This window comes from Xenopus laevis, chromosome 2L, assembly GCF_017654675.1.
Source record: "Xenopus laevis strain J_2021 chromosome 2L, Xenopus_laevis_v10.1, whole genome shotgun sequence".
Classification (NCBI taxonomy): domain Eukaryota; kingdom Metazoa; phylum Chordata; class Amphibia; order Anura; family Pipidae; genus Xenopus; species Xenopus laevis.
In genome coordinates this window covers 139,410,383-139,424,771 of record NC_054373.1, presented here as the reverse complement: position 1 = coordinate 139,424,771, position 14,389 = coordinate 139,410,383, and positions in this window count along the sequence as shown.

Sequence of the window (14,389 nt, the reverse complement as noted above, 5' to 3'; positions counted from 1 at the left end):
TCCTATGCTTTTCTGTGTCCTGCCTCTTTCCCTTTTGTCGTGTTTTGGTAGCCGAGGAGGAGTAGAGTATAACAATGCTTTATTAGCAGGTTCATACATACATACTTCAACAGTAGCTTCAACTCTAAACTTTTAAGCGGTATAGAAAGTACTATGTACACAGTATAACTATTGTGCACAGTGACACCTACAGGCACTTTGTATAAACACAAGTTTCATTCTCAGTTCCATCTTCATTTTCATATGCTTTTCTCTTTACTTACTCCTCACTCCCCATGTGCCATTTTCAAATGTTTTCTACCGAAGCGGTTCTGTTCTGGTTCTGCTCCAGACCCTCATCTTAGGGAGCAGATAAACCAGAGGCATACAAAAAGAGGGGTATCATGATAAAGTGCCCTGGGGTGCACAAAATGTGTAGGGCCAATGGAGATATTGCTCCTTTTTTAATGAATCTACAATAAATATTATATTTTTAAACTTTAATCTAGGCCGCCCATGGAATTTTTTTTGTATGTCAAGTTTGAGTATTCAGTGATGTTTCAGCTTCTTACACATACACCTTGAAACATCCAACATATCCCCTTTGCGCAATGACAGTTGGGCGATTACAGGCTGTTAACATGTATAAAGTAGGACAAAGAGAAGAAAGAGGTGCTACAGACAACCAAAGTGAATAACTCACAAAGTAGAATTATTGGTCCAGCAGCCCCAGGCCCTCAGCTCAAGGAGTGGTAAATTGATATATACAGATAGACAGAAGATGGGCCATTTGGCACTCACAGGACAGAATGATAAAAGTAAAAGCAATATTTATTGATTCAAGTTAAAATATACATCTTCATAAGCCATGAGTGTTCTGTGAACTTAGTCATGGGCCTATGGAGATATTGTTTTATTTTAATCAGTAAATATTACTTTTAGTTTTATAATTTTGGCCCTGTGGACACCCTTGAGTGTGGCATAGCCCAATCTATCTACTTAACATTTTTATAGTATCTAGTGGGGTTTGTTTTTGGCACTTATCTAGGTCTTAAAAACTCACATTAATACACTAAAAAAAAAGCTCTATATATTAGTCCCTTTGCAATTTGAGTTACAGTAGACACAAATTAATTTTTTTGTAATTTTGGGTATTTAGGCCAAGACAAATATAAGAAAAATCAAAACAATCACAACAATGAATAATAAGTCCCCTTGCATATCCTGAATTTTCTGAATCTGAGCACTGATGTAGTGGGCTAATTTTACAAAAGAAGATAATAAGAATTACTATGATAAGTAAACGCAGCAAACTGATAATGATGCTTAATTCATATTCTGGGTGCAGAATAAAGAGGACACAGATGTCAGAAACTCAGCGCTCTGCTTTTCATCAGACTGCACTTGAAATTAATAAACAGAGTGCTCATTAACGGCTCATCATGGCTGCAGATTGTACATCTACTGTGACATTCAAGGGCATGCATGTCAGCATTCATGAATTAAAGAAATGACGTTTCATGGCTACATCCACTACATCAATGTCACTGTGAAGGTGATATTTCAAAGAAAAGTAAATTATTGTATTTACAGTAACAAAATCACATTTTTAATGCACTGTGCTACAAATTATAAAGCCACCCTCGAAAGGATCAACATATTAAAATTCAAGTGTCTTTTGTTCATAAAATATTCGTCTGCAGTCTAGCATGGAAGGCTTGAGGGATAGTGCCAAATGTCAAGTATTTTGTGGCTCTTTCTGAGTGTTTATTAAACATTCCTCATATATAACAATAAGTGACAGGCTGCATTTCACTTCTGTTGTGGCAGTCAGTGCATCTCTTAAATGTGTCTTTTTCCTATTTTCTCTTCAACCTGGCTATGTGTTCAGCTTTGATAGAGGACAGCGTACATGTAAGAAAATTCTTCAACTGTGCATAATTCACATTATTTCTATGGTTGCAATAATTCAATACTAGATACGTGTACAATTGAACATATAAATGACAAAGAAAACAGATCAATACCGGAGGTAAAGAGGACCTTGCTAAATAGAGCTTACAAGTTAAAAGGAGAAGGGGAGTGTTATTGGACAGGATCAAAAGTAAGCAAAGTAAGGACATCTTACACGTGAGCACTGCACTTAGCAGTGGAGAATAATGCATACTAGGGATGCACCGAATAAAGGATTCGGTTCAGGATTCGGCCTTTTTCAGCAGGGTTCGGATTCAGCCGAATCCTTGTGCCTGGCCGAACCGAATCCGAATCCTAATTTGCATATGCAAATTGTGGGGAGGGTGGGATTTCACATGACTTTTTGTTACAAAACAAGGAAGTAAACCAATTTTTTCCCCCTTTTCCTTTCCCGCCCCTAATTTGCATATGCAAAATAGGATTCGGATTTGGTTCGGTATTCGGGCGAATCTTCCAAGATGGATTCAGGGATTCGGCCGAATCCAAAACAGTGGATTGGGTGCATCCCTAGTGCATACTGAAGAGCTTCTCAAAAGAAATATCTTAAAGGGATTCTGTCATGGTTTTTATGGTGTAGTTTTTATTTCTAAATCAACTTGTTTAAAATACAATTGTATTCCTTAACCAACAAGTACATTATTTTAGCTGTAATAATGGTGTGTAGGCAGCCATCTCAGGTAATTTTGCCTGGTCATGTGCTTTCAGAAAGAGCCAGCACTTCATGACGGCATTGCTTTCAGATAAGCTATTATTTCTCCAACTCAATGTAATTGAAGGAGTCACAGTGGGACATGGATTTTTATTATTGAGTGCAGAGGTTGGGTCCAATAATGGGGCCCAGCCAGTTTGTCTGCAGACCTAATGATAACATGAGATGTTTTCACAAGTGTGGGACATATAGGGGCCTATTTATTAAACCTTGATTTTTTTCTAGTTGAGTTTTTATAGGGGAAAACTGTTTAAAGATTTATTATACCACCAAAGCTTTTAAAAATTCAAATACGAAAATACTATAGCTAAAGCTCAACCTACATCTTCAGCCAATCACCTTAATCCAGTAATAACATCTATTCATTCTAGCCAAACAGCCTTCATCTAGTATACATTTTATACTTTTATAATAACAATGAACAGGGATGAAGGGCTTATATCAACACCATTAGACATAAAAAAAAGACCTAAAAAAGGCATAATTTACCCTCCTAAATAAACTTGGCTTTGGTAACTCAGGTGGTGACTCGATACAAACAATGTCCAGGTGATAAAAGAATCATTGTATGGCCCCCTTATATCATAAATTGGTTATTATATCCCCTCTCCAGACTAAACAATTTAGGTTGCCTATTTACTGAGACCTTCCATGTTATGTAAGAACTTAGTTCCTCTTCTCTGGGCATTTTTATGACCCTTTTGAACACTGGAGACCAAAACCTACACTCTTTTCAATTCAATTAAAATGAAGACTCATCCTATAGTGTAACTCATCTCTCAAGCAGGGCCGGGCCAAGTTACTGGGCTCCCAAGGCAGAGCACACTCATCATTCCCACCAGGATGGGGGGAGGAGACAGGAACACAAAAGACGTCCTTTGGAGGATCTAGGAACTAGGGGCAGCCATAAAGAAGAGGGAGGTGCTAGGCACCCCTCCACCTTTGCACCCTAGACACGTTCCTCTTCTGACTATCACTAGTTCTGGCCCTGCTTTCAATGAGATCTTACCTAATCACTGTAAATCTGCTTTGAAAAGCTGTTGGTTCATTGCATTAATGCAATATTTTCTATTTAACCAAAAAGTACAGTCATTTTGGATGTATCTGTATATGAACTGGAGATTGGACCCATCAGTATGTAAAGTAGCATACATAATCCTGCCTAATCATAGGTAGTTAGTTTCAAGCAGAGCATGCAACCTGATAATGGCAGAAGCTTTGCAGGACCATTTTTTAATTAAGAGTCTCAAACATTTTTTTTTTTTTAATTCTTCCCCTGCACTGCTGTGGGTTTCATACGGACTGCAAATCATTGGCAATATGGGCATTTTTTTTCATTATAGGTCACTTATACCATCATTGGCCTCATGATTAACAAGTTATATCATGCTGTTTAAATCTTATCTACTTTAATGGATAGCTTGTAATAGTGAGTCAAATAAGCCTTTCTCTGAAGTTTTCAATTAAAAGCCAATGTTATTGGGAGTAATGAGGTGAGTCCAATTAAAAAAGGAGATTAGAAGCTTTCTGGTGTTATAACAGCAAACATTACGCTGCTTCAGTAAAATGACATTATTAGACAGCTTACACAGCTACCAATTTTATCAGAAATAAATGGCATATGTTGTCTCGTGACATTAGTAACTCATTTCCCAATGCTTTCTCTTGTGACGAGCGTGACTTGAGCAGCATACAGATAGAGACCTCTCATACACTTAGCTTTGGGGGGGGGCGTTGTTAACATTGCCCGGGATGTGTTTAGGGATATCAAACTTTTAGGCCCAGCCCAAATTTTCATGAATCTGCAATAGAACGTTGCCATGTGTTTGCTTATCCATAAAAAACACAGGCATGATTGGTATGTTCCCCTTGCCTTCCACGTCAACCAATGGGATCGCAGCCCTCTCAGTCTATCTTAAGAGCTGATCAGGTGCCATATTTGGAAGAGCTTGGCAACATTCAAACATTTTTGTTGTAGCATATTAGAAATTAGCTTCTCTAACAAGGTAGGGCAATGTTTTTGGTATTGATTAGCTAAAAATGCTCAATGTTATTATACCTTCCCTTTTACTCCAGATGGTTTTGGTGAAATTTTGCAGATGGGGCAGTTTGATTCATCACTAGTCATGGTATAATAATGGAAGATTAAATTGAAGGGAAAACAAGGCACAGGATTGGCATCGCGAGCTCAGTGATGCTTTGAGTACTGGATATGTGTAGGTTTGGGGTGCAGAATTGACCAATGCGTTCATTTTGTCCAATAAGGTGCTACCAAGAAAAAGGACTGTGCTTCACTCTGCTCATGATCATCTTTCCTCTGTACCAACAATGAACAACAACCCTGCCTTGTTTTGTTGTGTGTCAGGGAACAGCAAGAAAGTGTATTACAGTCTACTGGTTTCTTTCTGTGCAATGTCCCACTGACTTCTTCTATTTTGCTTTGTGTAAGAAAAGTAGTCAATGCTAAAGTGCTGCGCCCCCCCCCCAAAAAAAACAGGGCAGAGGAGCCCCACCATCAAACTATAAGTATGATCTATTGTTTGGCTATACAAAGGTCAATGCTATCAGTAGTAAAGTTTTTTTTATCTAATCCACAAAGAATGAAATGATCTCCTTGGAACATGAAAATCAATGACACTAGATTTTTGGCCACTTTGGTTGCAAAGAGGTTCCATCGAATAAAATTCTATTATCAGATGGGTCAGTTGTTTTGGGTCCTTGTTCTAACCCAAATATTTTTTAAACGTAAAAAATCTTTATTAGGACATACATTAGCCAAATGCATTTCGTGCCTAGATGGGCACTTATTCATATCCTATAAGTGCCCATCTTGGCACGAAATGCATTTGGCTAATGTATGTCCTAATAAAGATTTTTTACTTTTGTTAAATATTTTTTAAATATTTAAATACTTTTTCACTAAACAGTAGGTCGCTCCCGATTCTTTTAAATTTTTTTTATTTGCTTCAGCAAATGATGTAGAACCCTTGGACTGGGGGTTTCCTGGGATATGACGACTGTATACCATTTTGGACTTAACTGAGAAATAGTTCTTTTTTGATTTCAATTGGATTTATGACCATTGCCTTAAGATAGAATTACATACCATGGTCATGTAATACATATATAGGTGGGACCACAAAACAACAATGTAAAATGAGGGAAAAGTTAAAATCAGGGGATGTAAAATTGAGGTTCCACTGTATGTGAATATTTCCCCTTGTAAAATAAGCAAAAATATCAGATACAAATTGTACATATTCTCAGTCCTTTCATGGCTCTCTCTGATGTGCTTTTAAGAAGGAAAAAAACTGACCTTTAAGTAAAAAATAAACAACCATGTATTTTCAATATACGTGAGTGGGTTGAGTGGCAGGCATGATTTACAATGGAGAGTGTTCTATGCCATAACCTTTAACTGCTGCCCTAAAGCTTGAAATGCTCCCCATGTATCTCTACATGAAAAGCTTTCCAATTTGTGATAACAGCAATCTGGCTATTTTGCTAAGTATTTTTAAATACTTCTGCTTCCTCCCATGCCAGCACCAACTTGAAGGGGTTATCCATTCTGATAAACAAACATTGGAGATGTCACCAAACCAAAGTTAACAATACAAGATGGCACAATGACATGATTCTGCTATATTTATGAAAACAGATTGTAAGCTCTTCAGGACAGGGACCTTATTCCAACTGTGTATTGAAAACACCTAAGAACCTAGCATAGATTATGTTTATTTTTACTGTATTGTTTATAATAACTATATTCGGTCTGTTGTGTTTTCATCTTGCAAAGCACTGTGTACATTGGTGGTGCAATATCAATAAAAAAGATACAATACAACTCTCACACTTGAGAAACCCATCCTACCAGGCAATTACTTGCTAGTGCCATGACATAGTGAGAACTTTGTATTAGTGATGGGCGAATTTATTCACCAGGTGCGAATTCGTGGCGAATTTGCCGCCGGCGAATAAATTCGCAAAACGGCCGCAAAAATTCCATACTTTGTATGGATAAACATTTTTTTATATACTGTTTTAAAATACATTTTTAAAGATCTTTGTACTTACAAATAAATGTAATAAAAGTAGGGATGCACCGAATCCAGGATTCAGTTCGGTAATCGGCCAAGATTCGGCCTTTTTCAGCAGGATTCGGATTCGGCCAAATCCTTCTTCCCGGCCGAACTGAATCCGAATCCTAATTTGCATATGAAGGGAAATCGTGTGACTTTTTGTGACAAAACAAGGAAGTAAAAACGGTTTTCCCCTTCTCATCACTAATTTGCATATGCAAATTAGGACTCGGATTCGGTTTGGTATTCGGCCAAATCTTTCGCAAAGGATTCAGGGGTTCGTCCGAATCCGAAATAGCGGATTCGGAGCATCCCTAAATAAAAGACAGGTTTAATTATAGCCACTTGCTCTAAATTTCATAAACTGTTTATGATTTTGTAATCACATCTTGTTGGATCATACGAAAATATTTACCATTTATTATAAACACGTTTCCTCCACTGTTGCACACAATAAAAACATTGGTGCTTGAATGAACATGACTGAGTTGCTAAATTAAAATCACCATGTTCTTTGCTGCACCGGTGAAAATCTAAAACCAAACACATATTTAGCCAAGCGTATTCTGATGTAGTTGTATGGGTAAAAAATAATAGGACTGAGTGTAAACTACATGTGAGATACGTCACACCAGTAGGAAGTAGTGATGAGCGAATTTTTTTGCTAAAATGATGCCCTTAGACTCCAATGGGTGGAAAAAATTGTAGTGCAACAAAATTAATTTGTTGCACCACCTCCCGCGTCAACTAAGGGGACACGGTGTCTGCATTTGACAAGATAAAAGCTGATGGTGTCTGAAGGAATTTTTCTTTCATTGAAATATATTAAGTATCAGATGTAGATGCACAAACAAAAACACACAATCAAGTATTTTCTGAGAAGTTTGTTTTTGTACATAATTGTTACTTAAAGGTTCCTAAACCTGACTGTTTTGCCAACCTGACTGTCCCATCTCAGCCTGTCAGTTAAAGTTTCTAATGCTAACGGACTCCTGCTGCACAAATATGGCAGCCCCTTCATACAGGAACATGGGGGATCAGACAGGTAATGTAAAAGCATTGTGCAAATACTTTATGGCAAAGTTATAAGTAGCTTTCAAAGGCAATATTATGATAGATGTAAAAAAAAGAGTTTAATTTTTGGTGTCAGTATCTCTTTAATCTCTGGGCCCTCTCACTACAGTGTGGAGCAAGGGAGAGGTTTTGCAGAACTATACCATGCCTACATCCCCCACCTATCTCTTATGAATACAGCCAGTAAGGTACCATATATTCATGGGGATGTGCAGGCACTTATGCTCCATTCTGGAGAGCAAGGACCTCTGCTTACAGACACTGATAGTGTGGCAGCCCTGCCTTGCCGTCAGTAAATGAAATTACCAGAAGTGTCCATTCTCTACCTGTTATGATGCCTTAGAGGCATATTTATTATGTGGTGTAAAAACTGCAGGATAATACACCACACATCACCAGGCTTCACCATGTCAACAATGGAGTACATTTTTACACATTCTTTCCTTAGATTGACTTCCACCAAAAACAATGTAAAATAAAAGGAGGCAAATCTGGCATTCGCATGGCGTAAAAAAAAAAAAAACATACCTTGATAAATTTGCCATTTATTTTACACAGCTCTTTACACCGTTTTTTTCGTCGCATTTAGTTTTACCCAGCATAATAAGTATGCCCCTTAATGTACTCTCTAGTCAAGCGCAGCAGACCCTAATTCAATCCTTGTATAGTTAGGCTGGGCATGGTGCATACTTCTGGTGCATATGGGTACATATAATTTTGGTGTCTGTTTACAAGGCCAAAAAAACTTTGGTGGTGTTTTCATGTACTGTCATAATGCATCCCGTAGCCAGTCTTTGTAAAAGCATTTTGCATTGGATAGCTAGGCAATGTAACAACTAATGTCTTCTCGTTACTTGTCACAATATTCCTTCTAGTTATAGTTTGCAATAAAGAGCCAAGTATGTTCTCTGCGTGTTATGCAGGGGAGCTCCTGCCATGAGGTAAGGAGGGAAACCTTGATTCAAGCAGCTCTCCACAAGTTATCAAGGGAAACAAAAACACTGTTCCTAGTAACTTTAAAAGTCAGATTTCCAGATGCCCCCCGAGGCAGTGCTGGGGGATGAGGGGGCCGGCATTGTGAAAGGGAACCTTTGTCTGCGCCAGAAATGTTAAGTGCAGGGGGTGGCATTGCAGAGGGGCAAGAATTACTTCTGATTATTTACTCTATTATGATGCATTCTTTTTATGTAAATAAAAACATGAATGAATGTATTTATCAGCAGTATATAAAATAAATGTTATAAATAGGAAATTATTTTTCAAGATGAAAAAGCAAGGACATTTCCCCCATGCAGTCAGGGAAATCGCTTTGTTGTTTTAAACAACATTTCTCAGTTTACCTGCTCCTCATGTCTCCAATATCTAGAATCTATGGTCCCAGAGCGAACACATCCATTGTTAATCTAGTTACTACCTCATCTTACTCTGAAATAAAAAGCCGAACAAGGTGGCTCATATGTCTGCTGGCTTTGTGTTGATGCCTGAGCCGACAACCTATTTATTGGTCATAGTGGCCATTCTAATTATCCCTGGCTTTCTATGTCTGCCACTTTATCTTTACTGTTGTTAGTCAGGGAATAATAACATGAAATAGTAACTTACCTGTGTAACTTACCTGTTAAATCAATAGCAGACTAAGTGAGGTTTCAAGTATCTTGTAAATCTAAACACACAAAAATAAAATATATATATATTATAAACAGACATACAGAATAGGAAAGAATAATAAAATAATAATAACAGACTTATTTTTGATTGCTTCATAACCACCAAATATATATTTGACATATTATAATGACAATTAACTGAAGAGGTTTCTAAAAATTATATGGGTAATGAAAACGAGTATATGACCTTGGAGTTGATAAGGAGTTTAACAACAATCTGTAAGAGACTTATATCACAGCCAGTACTGCTGTATATGGTACAGGCCAGAGACATTTAGGGGCCGATTCACTAACTTCGAGTGAAGGATTCGAAGTAAAAAAACTTCGAATGTTCGACTATTCGACCATTCGATAGTCGAAGTACTGTCTCTTTAAAAAAAACTTCGACCCCCTAGTTCGCCATCTAAAAGCTACCGAAGTCAATGTTAGCCTATGGGGAAGGTCCCCATAGGCTTGGCTAACTTTTTTTGACCAAATGATATTCCTTCGATCGTTGGATTAAAATCCTTCGAATTGTTCGATTCGAAGGATTTTATCGTTCGATTGAAGGAATTATCCTTCGATCGAACTATCTGCGCTAAATCCTTCGACTTCGATATTCGAAGTCAAAGGATTTTAATTCCTAGTCGAATATTGAGGGTTAATTAACCCTCGATATTCGACCCTTAGTGAATCGGCCCCTTAGAGTAATTATTGATATTTGCCATTTTTTTGGCATCCAATAAAATACAGAGGATACCATCAGAAATTGTGTAAACAGCTAACCTGATATATCGTTGCTGATATTGCATATCATTACAAATTAAGCTCATATCGCAGGACCCCAGGAACATTTATGTACAAGCTAGATGAAAGTAAGTCCCTGGAAAAGCCTATCACTGCCACCCAAGATGTTGAGGAGTAATAATCTGCAAATGTTTTGCTCACACAATCTATTCTGCCCCCCTCTTATTAAAACTTGATGGTGGCTACCCCTCCAAGCATCTCCTAAGGTAAGATCATTAGAAGAAGCATGGATTTCCCAGCAAGTGTCATCTTCGTGACAACTGAGTTACTGAACTACAATTCCCACCACCATTTGATGTGTGCTTTAATCATTCTTATGTGTATACTGTATGTGTTTAAAATACATTTTTCATTAATTTACAGTAAGTAAAAGTTGTTTTTTTGGAGGGGTAGCCATCATCAAGTTTCTTTAAGAGGGGGACAGGAAAATTTGGGTATGCTAGTATATGAGTTTATATGAGTAGAGATTAAGTGTAATGTGGTAAGAGACCCAGTAGGAAGGAGGTCTAAATATATATATTCCACAATGCTTTACACAGCTTAGATATTATATGAATCAAGCCATGCTCTGGTGAAGCCTACAATAAAGTTCTTATTACACACACTATGTTCAGTTATGTCATAAGTCAATTAAATTTGATGTTCCTACATGAGGAAACTGGAGCAGCATTTTACCAAGAAACTTAAACAATATACAAACTCCTTTCATATAATTCCCTGGCTGTAATAGCCTAGAACCCCAGTGCTGAAAGACAGCAGTACTAACCACTGTGCCAGCACACTGTCCTTCAAAATATTATATCCAATGTATTCACACTATTGTTACATCTTTACTTCAGCTTTATTCCATAACCTCCCACTCATTTGTTATAGCTTAATATATACATTTAGCTGAAAAGCTCTTGCAAACAAGGCTCTCCTTGTATTTTAGCACTATGCAAGACGGAGAACAAGACAAAGATACTTTTAAAGGTGGCCATAGACACACAGATCCGATCGTACGAAGGATGTGTTGCGTGTGCCGACATCTTTCGTCTGGCGGAGATCGGTCGTTTGGTCGAACGGTCAGGTTTGATTTTGACCCGACCGATCCCGCCGGAGCCCATGGCACATCGTAATCTGATCGTTCGGCCATCAGATTACCCCCGATATAGCCATGACTGTTAATGGCATATCGGGGAAAGATCTTTGTGTCTATGGCCACCTTAAGTTAGATTTTGTATGCAAGGCAATTTAGACTTTGGTATATATTGTGGCACAGTGTCTTGAAAAACACTAAAGGGAAGGTATTTTAAGTTTTATTTTGTATTCAAGGCAATTTAGACTGTGATATATATTGTGGCACAGTGTCTGGGAAAACACTAGAGGGAAGGTACCTATATCACTGGATGCTCTATGAGACCCAGCATATGGAGAGGATTACAGAAGCTGAATGCAACCAGCATATAGGGGCATGTTTACTAATATTGGAGATAAATATCTCCAGAGATCTCCATCAATGTTTCCCATTGCAACTAATCAGATATTTGCTTTTTGCTGGATGTCGCTGCCTGTTTACCTAGAAGTTATTGCTAAAGGCTAACATTTGGGCAAACAAATGCAGATGTGTTACATCTGCATTTGGTGCTTGGATGTGCCTGTGTCTGTACATGCCTGTGTGTAAGAACCTTTAAGGAGTTCTTCACAGAGAAGTGAATTATTTTGCCACACAAGAATATCACTTTGGATCATTTACCTCAATAAATAAATGCTTTTGATTAGTTTATATAATTATGTTCTCATTATTTAGTTTCACTTCCATGTCATATTTATGCAGAAATATTGAAAATTCAAAAGGGTTCATAAAATTTCAAGCACCACTGTGTGTGAGACGGACACGTTTAAAAATATTTGCAGTTATTGGTTACCAATGACAAAATAGTAACATCTATACTGAACCGTCATTACCATTTAATAGCCACGTGTTACAGATAGAACATCCTTTTATCTAGCGTATAGCAACATTATGGTATGAATAATCTTAAATGCATCTGCTAATAAAACTTTTCCACATCCCTGCTATATTTTGTTTGCAGATTTCTGCATCTTTTTAAGCAACACCACACCGCAGGTACCACAAAGTACTGTTCCATATAATGTACTTGAAGCCTAACCAATTTTTTATAGATGCAAAATTATATCTCCTCCTCCATTTGCCGGCCCAGTATCTTCTCCACTATAATGGCATTCTCCAATTCCAGCATTATATACTTTTTGCAGTAACCTTTTGCCCAACACTTTATAAGCTCATGTAAAATCTCTGCGCTTGCCATCTACTCTATTACTATTATCTAACTTCTCACTTTCATATATTTTCCTTATTCCATTTGCCAGCCCAGTATCTACTGCACTGCAATGGCATTCCCAAATTCCAATATAATATATCTTTTGCAGTATTCTCATGCCCAACACCTTATAAGCTCATATAAAATCTCAACAGATGCCATCTACTTTATTACTGCTATCTAACTTCTCGCTTCCTGTTATTCCCTTTATATTTTCTGCAGGAAGTGCTGATGCATCATAAATAAACCATTCCAATATCATAAAATAGACCCTAATTGCACAGGATGCATTCATATAAATATTTAGCTTTATTATGCTCCTTATGTTTAAATGGTTAGAATATTTGTTCTAAGCAAAACATGACTGAGATTGCTGACATCTCTTCCAATTCAATGAATTGTTCTTATTGTTGCAAATGATCAATGAATAAGGTTTAATGAATGTTACACTGAATGTATAAACATTTTGCAGTAATGTTATCTTTTCCTCTCCTTTATTTTGACAGTGTTGTAAATAGTCAAAGGTAGTGCTTTTAAATTGTTGTTACAGGACAAGGGTACAGGAGCAGGGAGAGGGCTCAGAGAACTTGGAACAGGTACAATGGAGCTGCAGGCTAGATCTGGCTAGGGAGCTCAATGATCAAGCAGCCAGGAGTTGCTTGTAACTGGTTGATCATGGGGCTGGATTGCTAATTGACAACAGTTGAAGTTGGCGGAAGGGAGGAAGGCAGGGCAAGAGAGCAGCAGAGAGATAGCATAAGTCCATCATAATAACAAACCCACATTGACTCTAAGGGCTCTTACTGACGAGCGGTTGAAGCTGCGCTCCCCTGCGTTCCGTTTTTCTGCATTCAGCCGCAGGGGAGCGCAGGAATAAACGCATTAAGCTTTCTTCAATGGGGCTGTACTCACACAGGCGCGTGTAGGCGCCGAACGCAGGTTGAGATGCAACATGCTGCATTTTTCCTACCTTCGACGCTTACACGCGCCTGTGTGAGTACAGCCCCATTGAAAAAAGCATAATGCGTCTATTCCTGCGCTCCCCTGCGGCAGAAAGCAGAAAAAGGAAATGCAGGGGAGCACCGCTTCAACCACTCGTCAGTAAGAGCCCTAAGAGGCCCCAGTGGCTCAGGAGAAAGGTTCAGGCATGGTTCAAGAAGTAGAAAAGAGTCTGATTCCTGAGATTTTCTGACAATTACATTTTAATTACCTTCAACTTTATCTCTAACCTCACATTGATTGGGCTTTATTTATAATTTTATGAAATAGAAATTAATATTTCAACACAATTTTTGGAAAAATGGGAATAAAGTAATAAATAATGGGTGCCAAATGAGCAGACCTTTAATCCATTTGGCTGCCCAAAGAGTGGGTGAAATCAGTCGAATTTGCTCATTTAACTGTCAGCTCACATGTGTAATCCCATCACCAGTACAATGGTTATCATTTACTACTTTGCAGCACTGGGGTCCTAGGTTTGATTTAAGCCAGAGCACTTTATGCAAGTAGTTTGTGGGTTTCCCTCTGGGTACTCTGGTTTCTAACCACACTCTATACTCAGTGCATGCTGATGAAGTAGTAAAGTGGGTCTATGGCATCACAGTGCAGACAATTGTGTCATGGGGTGGGCCAATGAGATCACATGGTGGACCCCCTACCTCCTGATTTGGAACACCGGGCAGGCAGTTTTGACCCAGGCAGCCCTTCTGAAAACCGGCTGTTTGGGTCAAAACCAGACAGATGGCAACCATGATTAAGAGGGATCCTAGATCTAAGAGCAAATCTTCACTGCACCAT